This window comes from Ictidomys tridecemlineatus, chromosome 11 (assembly GCF_052094955.1).
Source record: "Ictidomys tridecemlineatus isolate mIctTri1 chromosome 11, mIctTri1.hap1, whole genome shotgun sequence".
NCBI classification, from domain to species: domain Eukaryota; kingdom Metazoa; phylum Chordata; class Mammalia; order Rodentia; family Sciuridae; genus Ictidomys; species Ictidomys tridecemlineatus.
The window spans coordinates 117,503,526-117,525,372 of record NC_135487.1 but is presented as its reverse complement, the minus strand read 5'-3'; the positions used below and the strand labels follow the sequence as shown (position 1 = coordinate 117,525,372).

Sequence of the window (21,847 nt, the reverse complement as noted above, 5' to 3'; positions counted from 1 at the left end):
TTAATACTTTACTATCTCTGATATTAGATGCATCTTCAGTCAATGGCATATCATAGTTTATATTTGATCTTTTGTTGTATGTAAAATAATTCTGCAGTCTATCATCTTCAACTTGATGAAAAATGCTCGCTCTGACATTAGCAGAGAGTTGGTATGCTGCAATGAAGAACGTCATGCAAGCCCGAAGACCTGAGTTCAAATTCAGGATATGTGACACTGGGCAAACTACTTCATCCCTCTCAACTTCAGTTTTCATATCTATAAAATGTGGGTAATAAGCTCTACCTCAGGGAAGAATAGAAATTCACTGCATTAGTGTGATTCTGCAATCTGTACAATCAGAAAAATGAGAAATTATGCCCCAATTGATTCACATGTATGAATTGCCAAGATCATTGTAATGTCATGTGTAGCTAATAGCTAATAAAAAAAGAAAAAATTAAAATAAAAAAAGAAATTCACTGCATTAGACAAAGGGGAATAAAGGGAAGGGAGGGGTATTAGAATAGGGAAGAAAGTGGAATCAATTGGACATAACCTTCCTATGTTTGTATATGAATACACCACCAGTGAAGCTCCATGTCATGTACCACCACAAGAATGGGATCCTAATCAGAATAAGATATGCACTCCTTGTTTGTATAATATGCCAAAATATACTCTATTGTCATGTATATCTAAAAAGAATAAATTTTAAAAATGAAAAAGAATAATAATCTCTACCCCACAGGAATGCTCTAAGGAATGACAAGAGCAGAATAAAAATGTATGCAAACATGAAAAGTATGAATATCATCAAGAAAAACGACTTCAGAAAACCTTGACTTCTCTTTTTTCCCACTGACGACAGAAGCTCACCTCAGCAAAGAAACTCGGAACTCAATCAAGAAGGGTGTATAGACCATGAAGGGGTGTTATATTTTGTCAAATGCTTTTTCTGCATCTATTGAGATGATCATATGGTTCTGGTTTTTAAGTCTATTAATATGATGAATTACATGTATTGATTTCTGTATGTTGAACCAACCCTGCATCCCTGGGATGAACCCCACTTGATCCTGGTGCACTGTCTTTTTAACATGTTTTTGTATGCAATCTGCCAGAATTTTATTGAGAATTTTTGCATCTATGTTCATCAGGGATATTGGTCTGAAGTTTTCTTTCCTTGATGTATCTTCATGTGGTTTTGGTATCAGGGTAATATTAGCCAGAAAAACTAGGGATAATAGGAACATACCTCAACATTGTAAAAGGTATCTATGCTAAACCCAAGGCCAGCATCATTCTAAATGGAGAAAAATTGAAAGCATTCCAACTAAAAACTGCAACAAGACAAGGATGCCCTCTTTCACCATTTTTATTCAACATCATCTTTGAAACTCTAGCCAGAGCAATTAGACAAAAGAATGAAATTAAAAGGATACAAATAAGTAAAGAAGAACTCAAACTATTACTATTGCTGATGACATTATTCTATATCTAGAAAATCCAAAAAAAATCTATCAGAAAACTTCTAGAATGGGGGAAAAGATACACTCATACATTGCTGGTTGGTCTACAAATTGGTGCAACCAACGGAAAACAGTATGGAGATTCCTCAGAAAACTGTGAACAGAACCACCATTTGACCCAGCTATTCCACTCCTTGGTTTATACCCAAAGGACCTAAAATCTGCATACTATAGTGATGCAGCCACATCAATGTTTACAGCAGCTCAATTCACAATAGCTAGACTATGGGACCAACCTAGGGGTCCTTAAATAGTTGAATGGATAAAGAAAATGTGTGTATAAACTCAATGGAATATTATTCAGCTTTAAAGAAGAGTTAAATTATGGCATTTTCCAGTAAATGGATAGAGTTGGAGAATATCATGCTAAGTGAAATAAGCCAATCCCCCCAAAACAAAGGCCGAATATTTTCTCTAACATGCAGATGCTAATTCACAATAAGGCGGGGGGGGCACTAGAAAAGAATAGCATTACCTTAGATTACGCAGAAGAAAGTGAATGGAGGGGAGAGGAGAGGATGTGGGAAGAAAAGACAGTAGAATAAAACATTATTACTTTATGTGTATATGTGACTGCCTGACCCATATGATTCTGCAACATGTACACTCAGAAAAATGAGAAATTAGATCCCATTTATGTATAATATATCAAAGGGCATAAATGCATTCTACTGTCTTGTATAACTAATTTAAACAAATTTAAAAATCAATATAAAAAGAAGGGCATATAAAACCTGCATTTCATATAAAACTTTCTTCTTCATGCCAAGCACACTGCATAGCATTCAAGAGGATTCAGGGAATATTTGTACAAGAGAGAAAGTAGGAAGGAAGGAAGGAAGGAAGGAAGGAAGGAAGGAAGGAAGGAAGGAAGGAAGGAAGGAAGGAAAGGAAAGGAAAGATGAAAGGAAGAAAAGAGAGATGAGGGAAGGAGGAAGAAAGAAAGGAACCGAGGGAGGGACAGATGGGAAATGTCTACAATAGGTTTTAATCCCAGTGGCTGGGGAGGCTGAGGCAGGAGGATCGAGAGTTCAAAGTCACCCTCAGCAATTTAGTGAGGTACTAGGCAACTCAGTAAGACCCTGTCTCTAAATGAGTGTCCTTGTTCTTGATGACTATCTCTCCCTACCTCAGAGTTATAAGACCTCCCCCCAAAATAGTCTTCAGTCACCACAGCTATGGTGCACTCTTCTACCACTGGGGAGAAAACCCCCTAAAACATAAAGATTAGTATTCTAGATGTTAATATTAAAATTGTTCCAGTACTGATGTCATTTTGGCAATATCTTTGTGACCACAACACAAGGAAGTACTTCCTAAAGGTAACACAAACCGAATGGACACGGTGGCACATGCATATGACTCCAGTGACTCAGGAGGCTGAGACATGAGGATGGCAAGTTCGAGGCCAGCCTCAACAAGACCCTGTCTCAAAATAAAAAATAAAAGGGGGATGGAGCTCAGTGATAGAGCATCCCTGGATTCACTCTCCTGTATAAAAAGAAAAGAAAGGAAGAAGAAAGAAACCAAAAGCATACTAACTATGAACTAAAACATTGATAAAATGGACCCCGTTCAAATTCTGTTCATAGGGCACCATCAAAACAGTAACCAGATATGTGGAAGCTAAAGAGAATACAGGGGAAAGTGGGGCATCTCATGAAAATAGAAGGGAGACCAGTGGAGCAGAGGAAGGACCGGGAAAGGAGGAACGGAGGGAAAGAGGTGCTGTAAAATGAAAGTGACCGAATTATGTCATGGGCGTGTAGGAATATGTAGCACCAAGGCAACTATATGTATAATACGTCAAGAAAAATGGAAAAGGGAGTAAAGAGACCAAGTGGAGAAGAGAGCAATTTAGATACACATGGCACATCCTGCACAGGCCAGCACGTGCCCCTGGCCCCACACATGCGTGCAGGCTGCTGTCTCCCAGAAACTCACCTGCTCCGTGTTGCAGCCAGTGACTCTCACCCCAGCACACAGAGCATTGGCTGCTCCCTCCTTATTAAACACCCTGAACTGGACAAACCCTGCAACATATTCCACTGAAAAAGAGATGCCAACAAGAGCCAAGTATTAAAAAGAGTGACTAGAGCAGGACATAGCGGTGCACATCTGCAATCCCAGCAGCTCAGGAAGTTGAGGCAGGAGGATCAACAGTTTGAGGGCAGCCTCAGCAACTTAGTGAAGTCCTACCCAATTCAGTGAGACTCTGCCTTAAAATAAAATTTAAGAAAGGACTGGGATGTAGCTCAGTGTTAAAGTACCTTTGGGTTCAATCCCTAGTACCAAAAAAAAAAAAAAAAAAAAAGAGTGACTATAGGCAGGCCCAGTGGCACACACCTGCAATCCCAGTGACTCAGGAGGCTGAGGAGGAAGGATCACAAGTTCAAGACCAGCTTCAGCAATTTAGTGAAACCCGCAGTAACTTAGTGAAATCCTGCCTCAAAATTAGAAATTAAAAAGACTGGAGCTGAAGCTCAGTGGTAAAGTGCTCTTGGATTCAATTCCCAATACCTAATAATAATAACAAGAACAACAATGATAACTAGAACCTCTTCTTTTTTAACCAGACCAGGATGCCCTAAGCCAAAAGTTTAGGCCAAACATCCAAAATGTAGGGATGGAGCCCACACCCCTGTGGCCAGTGCTTGGTACCTTCCAGCTATGAACTTGGGCCTCCAGAATCTTTTCCACAGTGTCTAAGCCATTTCATTTCCAACAGTGCACAAGGATCCCAAGGTCTCCGCATCCTGGCCAACACTTGTTATTTTCTGGATTCGTTTCTGTTTGTTTTAAAGTAGCCATTCTCATGGGTTATGAAGTGGTATCTCACTAGAGCTTTGGTTTGCATTTCCATAATGATTAGTGTGGCTTGGCACTTTGCATGTGCTTTTTGGCCATTTGTATTCCTTCTTTGGAGAAATGTCTGTTGAGTCTTTTACCAAGTTGTGAGTTTTGTTGTTTGGGGTTGCATTGTTGAATTTTAGGAGTCCATATATGATATGCAAATATTTCCTCCACTCTGTGGTTGTTCTGCTCTGTTGATAGTGCTTCTAAATTACAAACACACACACACATATTTGGGTACTAGGGATTGAACCCAGGGGCACTTTACCACTGAGTTATCAGTCCTTTTTATTTTTTGTTTTGAGACAGGGTCCCATTAAGTTTCTGAGGCTGGCCTCAAGCTTGTGATCCTCCTGCCTCTGCCTCCCCAGTTGCTGGGATTACAGGTTTGTGGCACCACACCCTGCCAAATGCACAAAATGTTTAATTCTCATGAAGGCTGATGAGTCCTTTCCTTCTTTAGTTGCCTGTGTCATTGGTGACAAGTCTGAGAAATCATTGCCAAACTCACTACTATGAAGACTTTGACGTGTTTTGATCTAAGACTTTTATAGTTGTCGGTCTTACATGTAGATTACGGATCCATTTTGAACTAATTTCTGTGTGTGCTGTTAGGCAAGGGTCTAGCTTCATTCTTTTGCATGTGGATATCCTCTTTTCCCAGCACCATTGGTCAAAAAAGGTCCTCTTCCCATTGAGTGGTCCTGGCAACCTGGTTCCAAGTCATTTGACCATAATGTGAGGGCTCATTTCTGAGCTCTCTGGTCGATTCCATTAGTCTCTGTGCCAGTCTTTATGCCAGTAGCGTGTGGTTTTGATCACTGTAGCTTTGCAGCACATTTTGAAATCAGGAGGTGTGGACTTTGTAATTAATTGCCAAGAGTAACTAAACTATTTTCCTGGATTCCATGAGCCACTCTCACAAATTATTGAACCCAAGAAGGATGTCTCTCAGCCAGAGAGGAATACAATTATTCCACTTAGAGTAGTGGAGATAAGGGAGGGCTGACTATAAACATGGTGACATTCTAGAGGAAAACACAATAAAATGCCCAACATTTAACCAAGGGCCAATACTGATGTCATCCTGTCCCACCTGTACTATAACCCAGTGGGGATGATTGGGTCACTTGGCCCCTTTTGAACAATGCCCTGAAGATGGGATCCAGGAGGGTTAGCCACTATCCTAGAAGAGGCATCCTCAGAGGCCTGCAGCCCCATCCTTCCCTAAGGAAAAACCCACCACCAAGCTGTCAGACACCAGATATGGATATTGGGTGACTGTCACCCACCCAATCCCCCACACAAAAAGACTATTTTCTTCCTTAGGAGTTTCAGGTAGAGGATGCAAATTGAGCAGTCCATATGGGTAAGGTAAGAAGGAGCAGGACAAAAAGCCTCCTCCCTGCCCTTTACTCCTTTGGCTATTTTAAAGGGTTACCTGAAGGGCTTTGGGGGATTTCATATTCCCCTGTCAGGATTCCTGAGCCCTAACAGTCCAAGCACGGAGGTGGTGGAAGTTGAACAGTTGAGAGCAATAGACAGTCTTTTGGAATCTCCTGCAGTGCTTTCCTCCCTACGTAAGAAGATCCTGTGTTAATTCAGGAATACTCAGAGGTGAAGTAACTGGACTGTGAGCACTGTAACCAACCAGTCCATCCTAATCTGGATGAACTGTCTGGGCAGTAACTGTAGGCAGGTGGGGCATGGCTGGAGGAGGTGGGTCACTGGGATCTAGTGACCCTAGAAGGGTCTTCTTCCCAGAGGTCCCTCCCTACTCTATTCGCTCTCACACGTGTGTCTCCCCCCTCCACTTCTGCCATAAGTGGAGTAACTTCCCTCCACCACACCTTCCATCATGATGTTCCACCTCACCTTGGGCCCAAAGCAATGGACTTGATCCACCCTGTACTGAATCTGTGAAACCATGAGCCAAAATAAACTCTTCCTCCTCTAAGTTGTTCTTGACAGATATTTTGGTCGCAGGGATGCAAAGTCAAATAACACAAACACCAATCCCTGAATTAGATGATTTATTCTTCATTCCTCTACTCTAATGTTCTAGTTCCTGGGCAATTGGTTCTCCATCCTTGTGACCGCATCCCTGGGAGAAGAGCTCCGGGTCCCATAGTCTGAAGTTCTCAACGATAGAAGAGAAGCACAGCTGCCTCTGTTATCTCCCGGCTGTTGCTGAAATGCACCTGAGTTCCATGTCCATCTGCGTCAAAAGCAGAGAAGTCTCCACACTACTTGGGATTACTCTCTGGGAAGTATCCTCCTCCACCAATGCAGTGCTAGGAAACAAGGAGAGGAGGAGGTGGTGATGAGAGGTCTGCCAGGGATTCCAAAGACCTCCAAATCCAGGGGAAAATGCGGTCCTCCTCAATTCTCCGTTGGCAGTGTTGATCTATTTCTCCCATGAAAACGTCTTAATCTTTAGCCTTAGTGACACACCATCTCCTCCTGACTTTCCTTCAACTTTTCTGCACATTCCTTCTTAGATCCCCTGGCTGGACTCTTCCTTCATGAAATCCCTAAGTTCTGCTCCCTCACAGGGGGACACATTTCCCTCTCCTTGATAGGTTTCTGATCCTCTCTGGCTACAGTTCTAACTGTCTGGAGCTGCTACATAGGAGATGAGCACATACCCTTAGCCTTGGGCGATGGAGGTGTGGAACTGGCTTCTGATGTGTACAAAGCAGGTGGACCTCACCTCCACTCAGCAGGGGAATGAAGCTCTGGAGATAGGTGTCCCCCAATGAGACTGAGCTCTACTCCCCTGAAACCCAATCGCTTTCCTCATTTGGTGGAACTTTCTCAAGGCTCCTCCTCAATAATTAGGGCTTCAGAACATGCTCCCCTCTCTCTTTTTTGTCTGCCTCTCTTGCTTCTTTTGTGGGAGTCGAGGCTGAGGAGCCATCACTGAACCCCAAGAAAAGGCTACTTTCTGTGTCTGTGTGGTTATGTAATAGCCAGCCCAATTCACCTGGAGTGACCCTGACTGAGTTAGTTGCGTGTTGCAACAACTAACAACTCACTGATGGCCCAAAGCTCTATCCCCACTCCATTTGTTTCTTGGGCTCAAACTCTATCACTGGGACCTCTCTGAAGGCACTTCAAGCTCCCCCCAACTGAAACACAGTTAGGTACTTCCAGACGTCATTTAACAATGGGGACACTACCTGAGAAATGCATCTTTGGGCAATTTTGACACTGTGTGAACATGATAGTGTTTTTACACAAACTAAGATGACCATGGTGTCACAGGTAATATAATCTCCTGGGACCTCTGTCATATTTGTAGTCTGTCATTGATCAAAATATTATTATGCAGCAGCGTATGACTGCGTATCCTTCATTGACCCTAAACATGTCCATCTTCCAGACATCCTGACTTAATAAATGATATTTTTTTACCCAAATAAAAATGATGAGTTCATTCTAGATGTGTTGTCTTTCCATCATCTGTGTTCAGCTGGACATAAGTTTAAAATCTTTGGAACTCATCAGTACCTCCTGTTCATCCCTCTCAGTGCTCCCCTATTTCAGGCCTGAACTATTGTGACCACCTCAATATTGGTCTCCTGGTCCTTAATCTCATCCCACTAGAATCTGTCACCACTTTGCTACCAGCACAATCGTCACAAAAACGATCAAGTTGATCTTCCCTTAGTGTTTTGTTGGCTCCCGTCATCTATAGAATAAAGTTCAAAATCATTGGTGTGATGTGAGGTCCCTTCCTAATCCAGTTCCTATCACTACCCCACATACATCTCATGCACCAAAACTGCAAAACAGCTTGGTATGCCACATGTCCTCTGAAACACTGATGATTCTGAACACATTGTTCATTCAACATAAATTGCTCTGATACCTCATAAATTTCTATCTATGCATCTCTCAAGACAGCACAGAAGTTACCTTTCTTGCAATCATTTCCCAGACACCCCCAACAGAGTTAGGTGTTCTTGTAGGTCCTCATTATTTATAGTTGTTGTGGGGTTTTTTTGTCTTATTTTTGGTGCTGAGGGTTGAACCTCAGAAGGTGGAAAGATCTCCCATGCTCTTGGATAGGCAGAATTAATATTGCCCAAATGGCCACACTACCAAAAGCATTATAGAGATTTAATGCAATTCCTATTGAAATCCCAATGACATTCTTCATAGAAATAGAAAAAGCAATCATGAAATTTATTTGGAAAAATAAGAGACCCTAAATAGCTAAAGCAATCCTTAGCAAGAAAAGTGAATAGACCTTAAACTATACTACAGAACTATAGTAACAAAAACAGCATGATATTAGCACAAAAATAGATTTGTAGACCAATGGTACAGACTAGAGGACACAGAGACAAACCCACATAAATACGATTTTTCTCATACTAGACAAGGGTGCCAAAAACATTCACTGGAGAAAAGATAGCCTATTGAACAAATGGCGCTGGCAAAACTGGAAATCCATATGTAGCAAAATTAAACCTCTATCTCTCAACCTGCACAAAAATCAACTCAAAGTGGATCAAAGACTTAGGCAACAGCATGGAGACCCTGTGCCTACTAGAAGAAAAAAATAGGCCCCAATCTTCACCACGTCAGCCTAGGATCTGACTTCCTTAACAAGTCTCCTAGAGTGCAAGAAATAAAATTAATAATCAATAAACGGGATGGATTCAAATTAAAAAGTTTCTTCTTAGCAAAGGAAATAATTTATAACTTGAGGAGAGAGTGTACATATTGGGAGAAAATCTTTACCACATGCAACTCCAATAAAGCATTAATTTCTAGGATATATAAAGAGCTCAAAAATCTTAACACCAAAAATACAAATAACCCAATCAATAAATGGGCTAAGGAACTGAACAGACACTTCACAGAAGAGATACAATTGATCAACAAATATATGAAAAAGTGTTCAACATCTCTAGCAATTAGAGAAATACAAATCAAAGTACTCTAAGATTTCATCTCACTCCTTTCAGAATGGCAATCATCAAGAATACTGGCAACAATAAATATTGATGAGGATGCAGTGAAAAGGTGCACTCATACATTGCTGTTAGGACTGCAAATTGGTGTAAGCACTCTGTATGAAGTAAGAAGGAAATCAGTATGAAGATTCCTCATAAAACTGGCAACAGAACCACCATTTGACCCAGCTATCTTACTCCTTGGTTTATACCCAAAGGACTTAAAATCAGTATATTATAGTGACACAGCCACATCAATGTTTATAGCAGCTCAATTCACAATAGCTAGACTACGGAACCAACCTAGGTGTCCCTCAATAGATGAATGGATAAAGAAAATGTGGTATATAAATTCAATGGAATATAACTCAGCTTTAAAGAAGAGTAAAATTATGAGATTTGGCAGTAATTGGTTGAAGTTGGACAATATCATGCTAAGCTAAATAAGCCAATCCCACAAAACCAAAGGCCAAATGTTTTCTCTAATATGTGGATGCTATTTCACAATAAGGCAGGGGCACTAACATTTCCTTAGATTAGGCAGAGGGAAGTGATGGGAGGGGAGGGAGGGGATGTGCAGATAGGAAAGATAGTAGAATGAAACAGACATTATTACTGTATGTATATATGTGACTACATGAGAAATTATATCCCTTCTATGTGTGATATATCAAAGTGCATAAATGCATTCTACTGTCATGTAAAACTAATTAAAAACAAATAATTTTTAATCAATAATTATGAAAATTATTACTAATTTCCATATATCAATTATATTTACTTCCTAAGAATGTGAATCTTTAAAATGCAAGATTTAAGAGAACATTTATTCAAAACCAGAGTTCTCCAAATTAAAGTTGTATGATAATTCAAAATATAAAAATACCAAATTAAAAATTCATTTATATAGTCCAGGGTTCTCTGACTGGACCTATTACTAATAACATATATTTTAAAACTTGTATGTTACTCTCTACACTGGAAAGTAAACTTGGTTGTATATTCAAAGGACAATTGAGAGATACTGACTTGTTTAGAGGGTAAGATATAAAGATATTTTAAGACCTTCTCTCAAGAAAGGATTGAAGTTCTCTTAATTTGTCCATTTTGCATTCTAGATGTAACATTAAAATGGATCAACTAGCCTACATACTATAAAATTACAAATGATCAGGGAAAGTGCTTCATTTTCATTTGTTATTAGGTCTAATCTCAATTACTCTCATGAAACAAGGCCTTAAGAAATCACCTATTAAGGGAAAGAAATTAAGGAGACCCCCCTCCCCAACTTAATACAGATAAGAACTAATTCAGGGAGATTTTCAGAAGATCCAAATACATATATTGTAATATTTTACAACTTATGCCAGATGTTTGACCTCACCTGGAAAGACATTATGCTATTACTTAACCAAACTTTAGCCTCCAATGAGGAGGCCACCCTAAAAGTAGTTTGGGGGAGACCTACATCTTGCCCATGCCCCAACAGCACAAAGTCTCAACTTGAAAGTCTTTCGTGGGTTGTTCCTGAATATAATCCTTACTGTAACTCCAGGTAACAGAATGTTTTATCTCAAAGGCTCAGCATACAGCAATGGTGCATTTGAAACCTCAACCCTTGCTATTGGTCCTAAACAGCACAGGATGCCTGTGCCTGGACAGGAGGTCCTGGAGCCCTGGTGCCTGAGACTCAGCAAGGAAGAAGGGAAGTCACAGTCATATATATATATATATACACATGCTCACATAAAGATGAGTACTCTAGATGTTAATATTACAATTTTTCCAGTATTAATGTTATATTTGCAATAGCCTTATGACCTCAATACAAGGAAATATTTCTTTAAGAAAGCAGAAGTTGAGTGCGCACGGTGGCACATACATATAATTCTAGTGACTAAGGAGGTTGCAACATGAGGATGGCAGGTTCAAGGCCAGCCTCAGCAACTTAGCAAGACCATGTCTCAAAATGAAAAGGGGATGTAGCTCACTGATAGAGCACCCCTGGATACACTCTCCTGTGTAAAATAAAAAGAAAATGAAAGAAAGAAAGAATGAAAGGAAGAAAGAAAGAAAGAAAGAAAGAAAGAAAGAAAGAAAGAAAGAAAGAAAGAAAGAAAGAAAGAAAGAAAGAAAAGAAGAAAGCAAGCCAAAGCATACTAACTATAAACTAAAAATATTGATAAAATGGACCCCATTCAAATTCTGCTTATATGGCACCATTAAAAGAGTAACCAATATGTGGAAACTAAAGAGAAAAAGGGGAAAGTGTGGCATCTCATGAAAACAGAAGGGAGACCAGTAGAAAAGAGGAAGGACCAGGCAAAGAGGAGAAGAGAAAAAGACTAAGTGAAAAGTGGTCAAATTATGTCTTGTGCGTATAGGAATATGTAGCACCAAGGCCAACTGGTAGGTATAAATACACCAAGAAAAATGAAAAAAGAGAGTAAAGAAACCAAATGGAAAAGAGAGCAATTTAGATACACATGGCACATCCCACACAGGCCAGCATGCCCCCTGCCGCCCCACGCCTGTGTGCAGGCTGCTGTCTCCCAGAAACTCACGTGCTCCGTGTTGCAGCCAGTGACTCTCATCCCAGCACAGAGAGCGTTGGCTGCTTTTTCATTATTAAACACCCTGAACTGGACAAATCCTGCAACAAATTCTCCTGAAAAAGAAAATGCAAACAAGAGCCAAGTATTAAAAAGAGTGACTAGAGCAGGACACAGCGGCGCACACCTGCAATCCCAGCAGCTCAGGAAGTTGAGGCAGGAGGATCCCAAGTTCAACACCAGCACACCAGTGTAGTGAGACCATTAGTAACTTAGTGAGATCTTATCTCAAAATTAAAAATTAAAAAAAGACTGGACCTGTAGTGCAGTGACAAAGTACTCCTGGGATCGATTCCCAGTATCAAATAATAATAATAATAACAAGAACAACGAGAAGCATTTTCTTTTTTAACCAGATGAAGATGCCCTAAGCCAAAAGTTTAGGCTACAGCCAAACATCAAAGTCCCACACCCTTTTGGCCAGTGGTGGATGCATCCCAGCCCTGACCTTGACCTGGGGGAACCTCTGTCATCTGGGGTAAGAGGCTGGAACTCACAGAAGACTTGTTTTCCTAAAGATTGTGGAGAAATTAGACAGTACAGAAAGCTCACCAGGCCCACCAGGGTGGTGCAGCCTGTAATGCCAGTGACTCAGGAGACTGAGGCCCGAGGATCATCAATTCTAAGCCAGCCTCAGCAACTTAGTGAGACCCTGTCTCAAAAAAATAAATAAATAAAATTATCTGGGGAGGTAGCTCAGTGGTAGAATACCCTTGGGCTCAATCTCCAATACCACTAAATAAAAAGAAAATAGAAAGAAAGATCGCTATGTAAAGTTGAGCAGGTTAAGCAATTGTCAGATGCAGCCACCTGTTGCTGTTGACACCCATCTCAGTCAGTGACCATGGGCTTGTTTTCCCAGCATCACCTGCCTTCCCACTGTCATTAAAGTCTAAGCAAACAGTAGGGTGCAGCAATCAGTGTGGCCAAACTATAAGGTTCCAGCGAGGGGTGAAGGGAGATAAGAAAAATAAAGACTCACACACACACATATGATTTTGAAGATAAAGCTGGGGTCGGGTGGAGTGCTGCTCTCTGATGGAGAAGCAGATCTGAAGCGTTACTCCAGCAATCTCCATTTATATATGTCTCATTATCAGGTTAAAGACTCTGCACGAATTATTCTTTGTATTCAGGAAAATTACAGGACTGGAAACACTTATGCAGCTTTTCCACAGTTGCAATGTGCAATGTTAGGAGCTTTGTGGAGTGCTCAAGAAAGTCCATTTTTAAAGGTACTATTAGAGGACAGGCTCAGGAGTCACAGAGCTGGTGAAAACATTGTGGTTGTCAGCAAGAGAGGTCCTCTACTCCCAGAAGCTGTGTGCCTGAGATCATGGTGGAAGCTGATAAGACTCATACACAGAGCCTCCTCATGCAGGGCATTCCCACAGCAGCTAAGCATCCTGTGCCCTGGTGCAGAAACATTCCAAGGCACCAGGCATGCCCCGGTCATGAGGTCATCAGAGACCTCCAGTCTTAGTCACTGCTCTCCACAGTAGGAGAGTGGTAGCTCAGTGGTAGAGCTCTTGCCTAGCATGTGTGAAGCACTGGGCTCAAATCTCAGCACCACATATATAAATAAATAACATGAAGGCCCATTAACAAACATATAAAAATTTTTTAAGAGGCAATGGCTTCTGATTTTCTGATCCAAGACTTAATTTCTGTGGTTTTATGATACTGAAAAAAAGTCTTTTTTTTTTTTTTTTGGAGTAGGGGGTATCAGGGATTGAACTCGGGAGCATTTGAACTCTGAACCACATCCGCAGCCCAATTATGTATTTTATTTAGGGACAGGGTCTCAGTGAGTTGCTTAGTGCCTTGCTTTTAAGAAAATTAATAGCTATCCTTCAAAATAAAAATAAATCTTCACTGGATTCAGTGTTGCATATCTGTAATCCCAGTGGTTCTAAAAGCTGAGAAAGGAGGATCATGAGTTCAAAGTCAGCCTCAGAAAGTTAGCAAGGCCCTAACTCAGTGAGACCCTGTCTCTAAATAAAATATTTAAAGGGGCTGGGGGTGTTGCTCAGTGGTTAAGTGCTCCTGTGTTCAATCCCCAGGGCCAAAATAATAAATACATAAATAAAAACAAATCTTCCTTACTACTTTGCTAGTTCTTTCCTGTAAACATTAGCCTTTGCCTTTTCTTAACTATTATAAGAGGCTGCAAAGGGAGGTGGTTAGGAAGGCTGGGTTTATGCCCTGTGAAATGGCGAAAATTATAATCCTAACTGCATAATTTTCTCATGATGTAATGACAAAATCATGTTAAATTTCTAGAAATTAGTCTGACATATTTTAACAGCTCAATCAGTCTATACTAGCTCTTGCTTTTTTTGGTGGTGGTACTGGGGATCAAATGCAGGGCTGCTCTGGCACTGAGCCACATCCCCAACCCATTTTATTATTTATGTTGAGACAGGGTCTCATTAGGTTACTGAGGCTGGCCTCAAACTTGCAATCCTCCTGCCTCAAGCCTCCAGAGTAGCTGGGATGACAAGTATGCACCTCTGACCCTGTATAGCAGTTCTTTATTATTGTTATTTACCCTCTTTCCCCCTTTCACCAAGAATTCAAGAAAGGACTTCTGATTGGACTTTGGGAGCAAACACTCACTTTGACCATTAGGTGAGTAGTTAAGATGCGGTTTTCTGAGCATCACCAAAGTCGTAGACCACAGGTATTGCTGGGCCATTGTCATTCCAACACTTCCCTAATCCATACTTCACTGGATATTTCTGCAGGAACCAAAAAGAAAAGTTTTGTAAGGACAATAGATATGCCACCATTTTGGACAGGAAAGGGATCCCTTCAAGTCAACTGTCATTACTCAGAAACCAGTCTTAATAATGACGACTCCTTCTTCCCCATAGCAGGATCTCTCCAAGAGTCCCAAGTCCTCTGTGTCTCTTCCTCTTTCTTCCCACTCTTCTCTCCATTAGGCCTCTTCCCTTGCCTGGCTCAGAGTCTCTGGGATATGCATGATATTGCACTGAACTCTTTAAAATACCACTCAAATAGAAGTGGCTTTGATTTTCCCAGCCACTCACTCAGGACATGGCTCCAGAGAGCTGATTTGTCCCCCAACCCCAAACACTTAAGTGCTCCCCAGCCAGCAACCCTGTGTACCTGGTAGAGGCCAAACAGATTGTGTCCCAAATGCTTGAAGAAGCCAGATGTGGTGCGGTACCTCAGCAGAGAGCTGTTCCGCCAGTTCTTCATGGGGCTCTTGTTGGGCACATGCCAGATGCTCAAGTCCGCAGCCTGGATGTCGTAGTAGCCAGGGTTCTGGAAAGCAACCAACACTGAGACTGACCAGCCCAGAATGCCCCACAGGATCAAAAGACACACATGAATTCCCTCAGCTGAGCTGACAGCCCTAGGCTCCAGGTGGACAGATGGCCAGCCGTGCTCACACACACCCACCTCCAGCAGATCATGACCCCCACCATCACCCCGCTCCCTAATGGCCTTGTGGGAGGAAGCTGGATATCGCCATCTATCTGAGCTGGTGACCCATGCTGGGTTCACAGAATCTGACTATTCCAATAACTTAAGAAAATGACAAAGAAAGCATGCAAACACAGAGATGTACCTTTTCAAAATCAGGAGGTGGCTCTGTGACCTTAGGGGTCTGTGGAAAGAGAGAGAGCCACTGGAATTCTTTATTCTTATATAGGGGACACACAAGGGGAGATTCCATGGAACATTCTATCCCAAAAAAGGGCAAAGGGGTAGGATTAGAAAGGAAGAGGAGAGTGTAACTCAACCTCATGGGGTGACACCAACTCCTGAAGCCACACCTTCCTTATCCCAATGGAAGTAAAGCCTAATGTATTGCGGGTTGCAATAACTGTTCAGTACGCCTTTACTCAGGACTTAAGGGTGTGCACACAGCTTCTCTTCAGAGAGGCTCCCGACACTGGGATGCAAGACATTAGTTATTTCTCTTCTGCTCCAGCCCCATGGCTGCAGCCCCCCTCCCAACCTCCCTCCTGCATGCTGTGGCCCAGCCACACTGAGGTCCTCACCCTTTCCCAGTGGCACCCACCTTGTAGTCGTCACTGGTGGCCGCCTCTGCAGACCCGAAGGTGTTGTAATTGGCCCAGTTGCCGTCCCCCTCTGGGTAGTCTGCCCTGTTGCCCTGCTGGCTGGACCACCGATCGCCCACCGTGCACTTCCCAGCCATGTTGTTCTCGTGCACACTGGCCACCAGGGTCCAGCCACCACCCGCAGAGGTCATGTCACAGAAGGTCTGGTAGATGGCACCATCCTTGGCCCGGAAGAAATACAGGCCATCTGTGGAGAGAATCAGCCCAGAACCTCCCTGCCTGGGAGTTCCTGGTCCATCTGAGCCCTAAGACCAGAATGTCCTGGGAGCTAGAAGTGTATTCTGAAGGTTCTCACACTGTTCTCTTATCTCCAAGGGGAGAATAAGAATCCTCCATGGGTATCTCGTGTTTCTTCCCTTCTAAAGCAGAGGTGTTGACCACCATTGTTCTGTATTATCTTCTCAAAGAATTTATAAAGCACACAGAGAAAGATGGTTCCTTCGTTTAGAGACAGCCTCCCTCTGGACAGGAGAGGCCAGAAATCCTCATGGAGCCTCATCTCAGCAGAGATCAGAATGAGGCCCCTGCACTTCTCAGAGCACATGCCTCCTGCGCTTTAATGTGGGACTCAGATTCCCCAAGTTCAGAGTGGGCCTCTTCTCCACAACCTGCAGGGGGCTGGTCCCTGTGAGCACCTGGCACATTTCTCCCTTGGCCCCACAGGCAGCTCACCTAGATCTTACCAGAAAGCCCGTGATTCCCCCCAAACCACGGCAACTTGGGAAGCTTATGTGGGCTCCTCCGTGGTCACCCCTCCCCGCCCCCCTGACTTCCATGGAAGCTGTCGTCGCTGCTCAGCCGTCAGGACAGTTCTCATTGCCTCCCAGATTCTGAGGAGCTCTGAGGCTTTCTGCTTCATCTTACCTGTGCCCCTTAGGGTTCCGTCACAGCCTATGAGACTGCTGACTGCAACACAGATTGGCTCCTCAGCATCAGAGCACCCTGCGACCCACGTCACATCGTCAACCGGCCCTTTCTCCTGGGCCCACAGGACAAGGAATCAGAAAAGCTGACACCTTTGCTAATCTTGATCTTGCCGTTTCTGTAAGAAACTACCTGACTCTACAAAGAACTCATTTGTTTGCTTTTTCTTTCTTTTTTTGGCCTTAAACTTGTGATTCTCCCACCGGAGCCTCCCATGTCACTGGGGTTATAGGCATGTGCCACCGCCACCAGCTTGTTTCTTTACTGGCCACATTTGTCAGCCTGCTTGACAAACTAACTACACGTACAGATGTCACCTGGCCAGGCACAAGAAGATATTGATACTCTGGCTTCTGCTTTGCTGGACTAAGGAATTTCTATGTTTCTGCCTCAGGAATCTCACGCTTTGTGCCATCATCCCTGAACCTGCAGCAGACTAACTCGATGGTTCACAAGTAGAGGAGGATCTTAGGTCATCACAGTTCTTGCCACCACCCAAGATCACTGGCAAACTGCATGTTCCCTGTGTTCAGAAGATCATGTGCTGCATGGAACACAAACACCTCAAATTCCCACCAGAGTCTGGTCACAGTGGTGCACACCTATAATCCCAGCTATTCCGGAAGCTGAGGCAGGAGGATCACAAGTTCAGGGCTAGCTTGGGCAACTTAGTGAGACCCTGTCTCAAAATAGAAGAAACTAAAAAAGCTGGATTTTTAGCTCAGTAGTAAGAGTGCCTCTGGGCTCAATCCCCAGTGCAGAAAGGAAGAAAGACCCACTGGAAACCTCTTTGGGGTGAAAATTGGAGCCAGAACAGATTCTGTTCCTCTTGATCTCCATGACTAAGCTGTGTTGCACTAAAAAAGGTTCTTCAAAGAGAGAATGCTGGGTTGGTTCATTACTTACCTCTTGCTTTCTGGCAAGTTTTTTTGATTTCCTTGCAGCTTCTAGGCAGGGAAGAAAAGGAAGAGGCACATTCTTCGTCCTCCCAGAACATCTCGGGAGAACGGGTCACTGCTAGAGAACGTGAGAACAGTTCTCATTAACAGGTCTGGTACCACTGAGACCGTCCTTACCGGACATTAGTTTCCACCCAGCCCACTGCCTCAGCTCGTCACTGTTCTGAAATTCCAAGAAGTCAGGGACTCCCTCTGCTAAGACTGTCTGATCCAAAAGCTAGCACAGGCTAAAGAGTCGGAGTCTTCTACTCCACCAACTTTACTTAAATCCCTACTGTGTGCACCCCCCAGACACTGGGCACTCAAAGACAATTTGGCACACTTCTTCAAGAGATTGCATCCTAGAGGGAGGAAGGACCCCGAGAGGGACCCAACTGAAACTGGGTAAGGAGAGGCCCACCTGTGGGGACAGGAAAAGACAACCTGCTGAGAAGGGACCAGAAGTCACTCAGAGCAGGTTGATTCTTACAGAATGAATAGGAACTGGCTATGAGACAGAGGGAAAGGGGAGAGAACACTCCAGAAGGCATGCAAAACAGCATGAGGGGATGACCAAGCAGAGACCCATCTGCTGAAACCACAGGTCAGTGGCCTCCTTGGCTGGACCATAGGATGTGATGGGGTTGAAAACTAAAGCTGAGGAATTAGCAGAGACCAGCGGGGAAAGGGCCTTGTCTATTGCTCTAAAAGCACATGAAAGAAGTCAAGCATGGTCGCTCCCACCCATAATCCTAGCCACTCAGGAGGCTGAGGCAGGAAAATCGTAAGTTTGAGGCCAGCCTCAGAAACTTAATGAGACCCTGCCTCAAGATGAAAAATTACAAGAATGGCTTGAGATGTGCTCAGTGGTAAAGCATCCCTGAGTTCCATTCCCAGTTCCACCAAAGGAAAAAAAAATGCCATCAATAAACTCTTCTTACTCGTGGATGGCAAATGAAATAGTGTATGAAAATGTGCCTTTTCACTTGACGATGGAATGAACTGAAATAAACAATAGACCAGGTAGCACTGGAACACATCACCATCATGTCTGTCATGAGAAATGGAACGGGAAGGATGGAAGTTAGAGGAAGATTCCTGACACCTGGGACTACCAGCTCCCTCTACAGATCCAAGGCCAAGGCCACAGGAGCCAGAGCAGCTGGGAGAGGACAGTCTCTGTCTCTGCCCTGACCTCCTTGCAGCCAGACCCAGGAGAAGCCAGAAACCTGCCCAAGTCCACATCTCAAGCTGGCAGCCACGGGTGTGCTCCGTGCGCCTCCAGGACTCCTCTTCTGGCCCAGGGCTTTAAAACCCAGCCCAGCTCTACTCCCTGTGCTGCGAGGCGCCCCAGAGGGGAGCAGAGGGAACTGATGCTCCTTGGAGTGATTTACCTGCGCTGCACCATTCAGTGGCCACAGAGAGAAACAAAAGGAAGCAGAGTCTGGTCATTGTCCTGTAAGGAGAAACAAGACGCCAGGATCACTGACTGGGCCACCTTGGTCTTCCTCCCATTCTTCCTCCCTGACTTTGCTGAGTCAGGAAATCTCCAGAGGAAAGTGATCAACCATCTGGAACTCCTGAAATAGCCTCCATCCCTGTTGACCCCTATAAACACCCAAGGGGCCATGGCTCCTCCATCCCTAGACTGACACCAGACCTGAGCTGGTGTCCTCACCCTCCCCCACCACCATCCATGGATCTTGTCCCACACCCAGAAACATCTTCCTAGCCGGGCTCTGCAGCGTGCATCTGTAATGCCAGTGACCTCGGAGGCTGAGGCAGGAGGATCCCAAGTTTGAGGTCAGCCACAGCAACTTACCAAGAGCTTGTCTCAAAATCAAAAATAAAACAGACTGCAGATGTAGCTCTGTGGTAAAGCACCCCTGGATTCAACACCCAGAAAGAACCCAAGAAAGTAAAGGACCCTTTCCCATCCACCCAAGTAGCTCCCACCTTCCTGCCTCACAGACCACAGAAGCTGAAAGTCCTTCCAGGTGGAGACTCCCAGCTCCCTCTGCAGAGGGTCCTGATGTGGGTGAGGTGCTGAGCCCTTTATGGGAAGAACCAAACCACACAAGCCCCGCCCAGCCCAGCTGCTTGCCCCTCCCCCTGACACTCTTCCCTTTGAAGGTACCAAAGCTTTATTCTCTGGAAATGAGATGGGATGGGTGACAGCAGGAGGAGCAGGGAGCTGTGCTCTTAGTCACACAGGTGACACTTACCATCTGGCAGGGGAGTCCTGCTTTGTCAGGCACACCAGAGGGTGTGTCACCAGACTCTTGGGGTACATTAGACCTCACAGTCCTTCCCTGCCTCACGCCCTCCCACCTCAATCTGATGCCCCAGCTCCCCACACACATATTATCCTTCAAGGCTCTCCTGAGCTTCTCTGAGACCTCTCCCCTAAGACTCCCACCAGACAAAGCTGATGGCTTCCTCCTTGTCCTCCCACTCTGCATTGTCCAAACACTAATTTATCACTCAGATCTCACAGCAATTCCATTGTCTAACTAATTTTTTTATTTAGAAATTATTTAAAAATTAAAAATGTTGCAAAAATTAAAATAATACAAAACACATATATATCCTTTACCTACATTCACCTATTCTGAATATTTTACCCATTTGTTTATCATTTATTTATTCTCTCTTTCCGTACACATACACATGCATGCACACACACTCACTGTTTTTTGTCTGAACCATCTCACAGTAAACTACATACAACATGGACCTATAGCTCTAAATAAATGTCTTTTAACATGAACATTTAGCCCTAAATAAATGTCTTCTAACAATACAATAATTCTCACATACAACCACAATACAACACTTTCATAGCATTGGTTTTTTTTGTTGTTGTTGTTGTTTGTTTGTTTGTTTTGTTTTGTACCAAGGATTGATCCCAGGGGTGCTTAACCACTGAGCCACATCCCCAGTCTCCTTTCATTTTTTATTTTGACACAGGGTCTTGGTAAGTTGCTGATGCTGGTCTTGAACTTGCAATCCTCCTGAGTTGCTAGGATGACAGATGTGCACCACCTCGCCCCGTGTATCATTAATTCTTCAGCATAACTGATATTTCTCTGGGGTACAACAGCCCAGAGGTTATGTGGGCTTTGTAATGGCACTGAAAGTTCTCCGCCTTTCATCCCCTCCCATTCTAAGGAGACTCCTGGTCCTCTTTGAAACCCATAATTCCCAGGGGATGTGGGCTAACAAACAAGAAATCTCCCTTCTACACAAACCCCAGCCCCTGAGTCCTCCCAGTGCTGCTCAGTCTGAGGCCCCAGCTGACCACTGACGGTGTGACCTGGTGTCCTGCTGCCTCTGATGCTGAGCCTGGAGTGGGGGAACGTTGCTGCTCTTCAGACACTGCTTCCTCTTCAGCACCAGCACGTCTCATTGTCATCCCAGGCACAGGAGCCACCCACCTTGGTCAGTGCTGGGGGAGCAAACCGGCCGCTCTGTCCATGGCACCAATTCAGGACTTGCTGTGCATCTGGGTGACCTCAGGGAAACTGTGTTTTTCAGTGTTTCTTGCATATAGCTCTCTCTTGGACCCAGATGGGAGTCAAAGGAGGTGAGGATATGTGGGGACAAGTGCATGGAGTACTGCATATGTAGCACATGTTAGGGGCGCCTGAGTGGCGGGCCACTCCCCTTGTGCTAGGCACCTGAGCGCAGGCCGCTTACCCCGTAGGCACAGCGCCCTAAGCATAAGGCCACGTGTTGCAATCTCTGCACTTGCTTTATGGTGGGCTCCTCCATTGCTTGCCCCAAGGACAATTGGCCAGAAATTCTATTGGTGGCTGCCTGTAACCTGCTTAGCTACTGCCCCAGTGTATACACATGGTAACTGCAAAATAAAATCAGACCTGCTTCCTGCTTGGTCTCTGGAGGTCTTGATTCATGACTCTGCAG

At 43.8% G+C, this 21,847-nt stretch overlaps 1 pseudogene; it reads right to left on the bottom strand.

The window, feature by feature from the left end:
- Nucleotides 1–6,474: 6,474 nt before the first annotated feature.
- On the bottom strand, nucleotides 6,475–19,387 carry LOC144367777 (intelectin-2-like; annotated as a pseudogene).
- Between the last annotated feature and the right edge of the window lie 2,460 nt (nucleotides 19,388–21,847).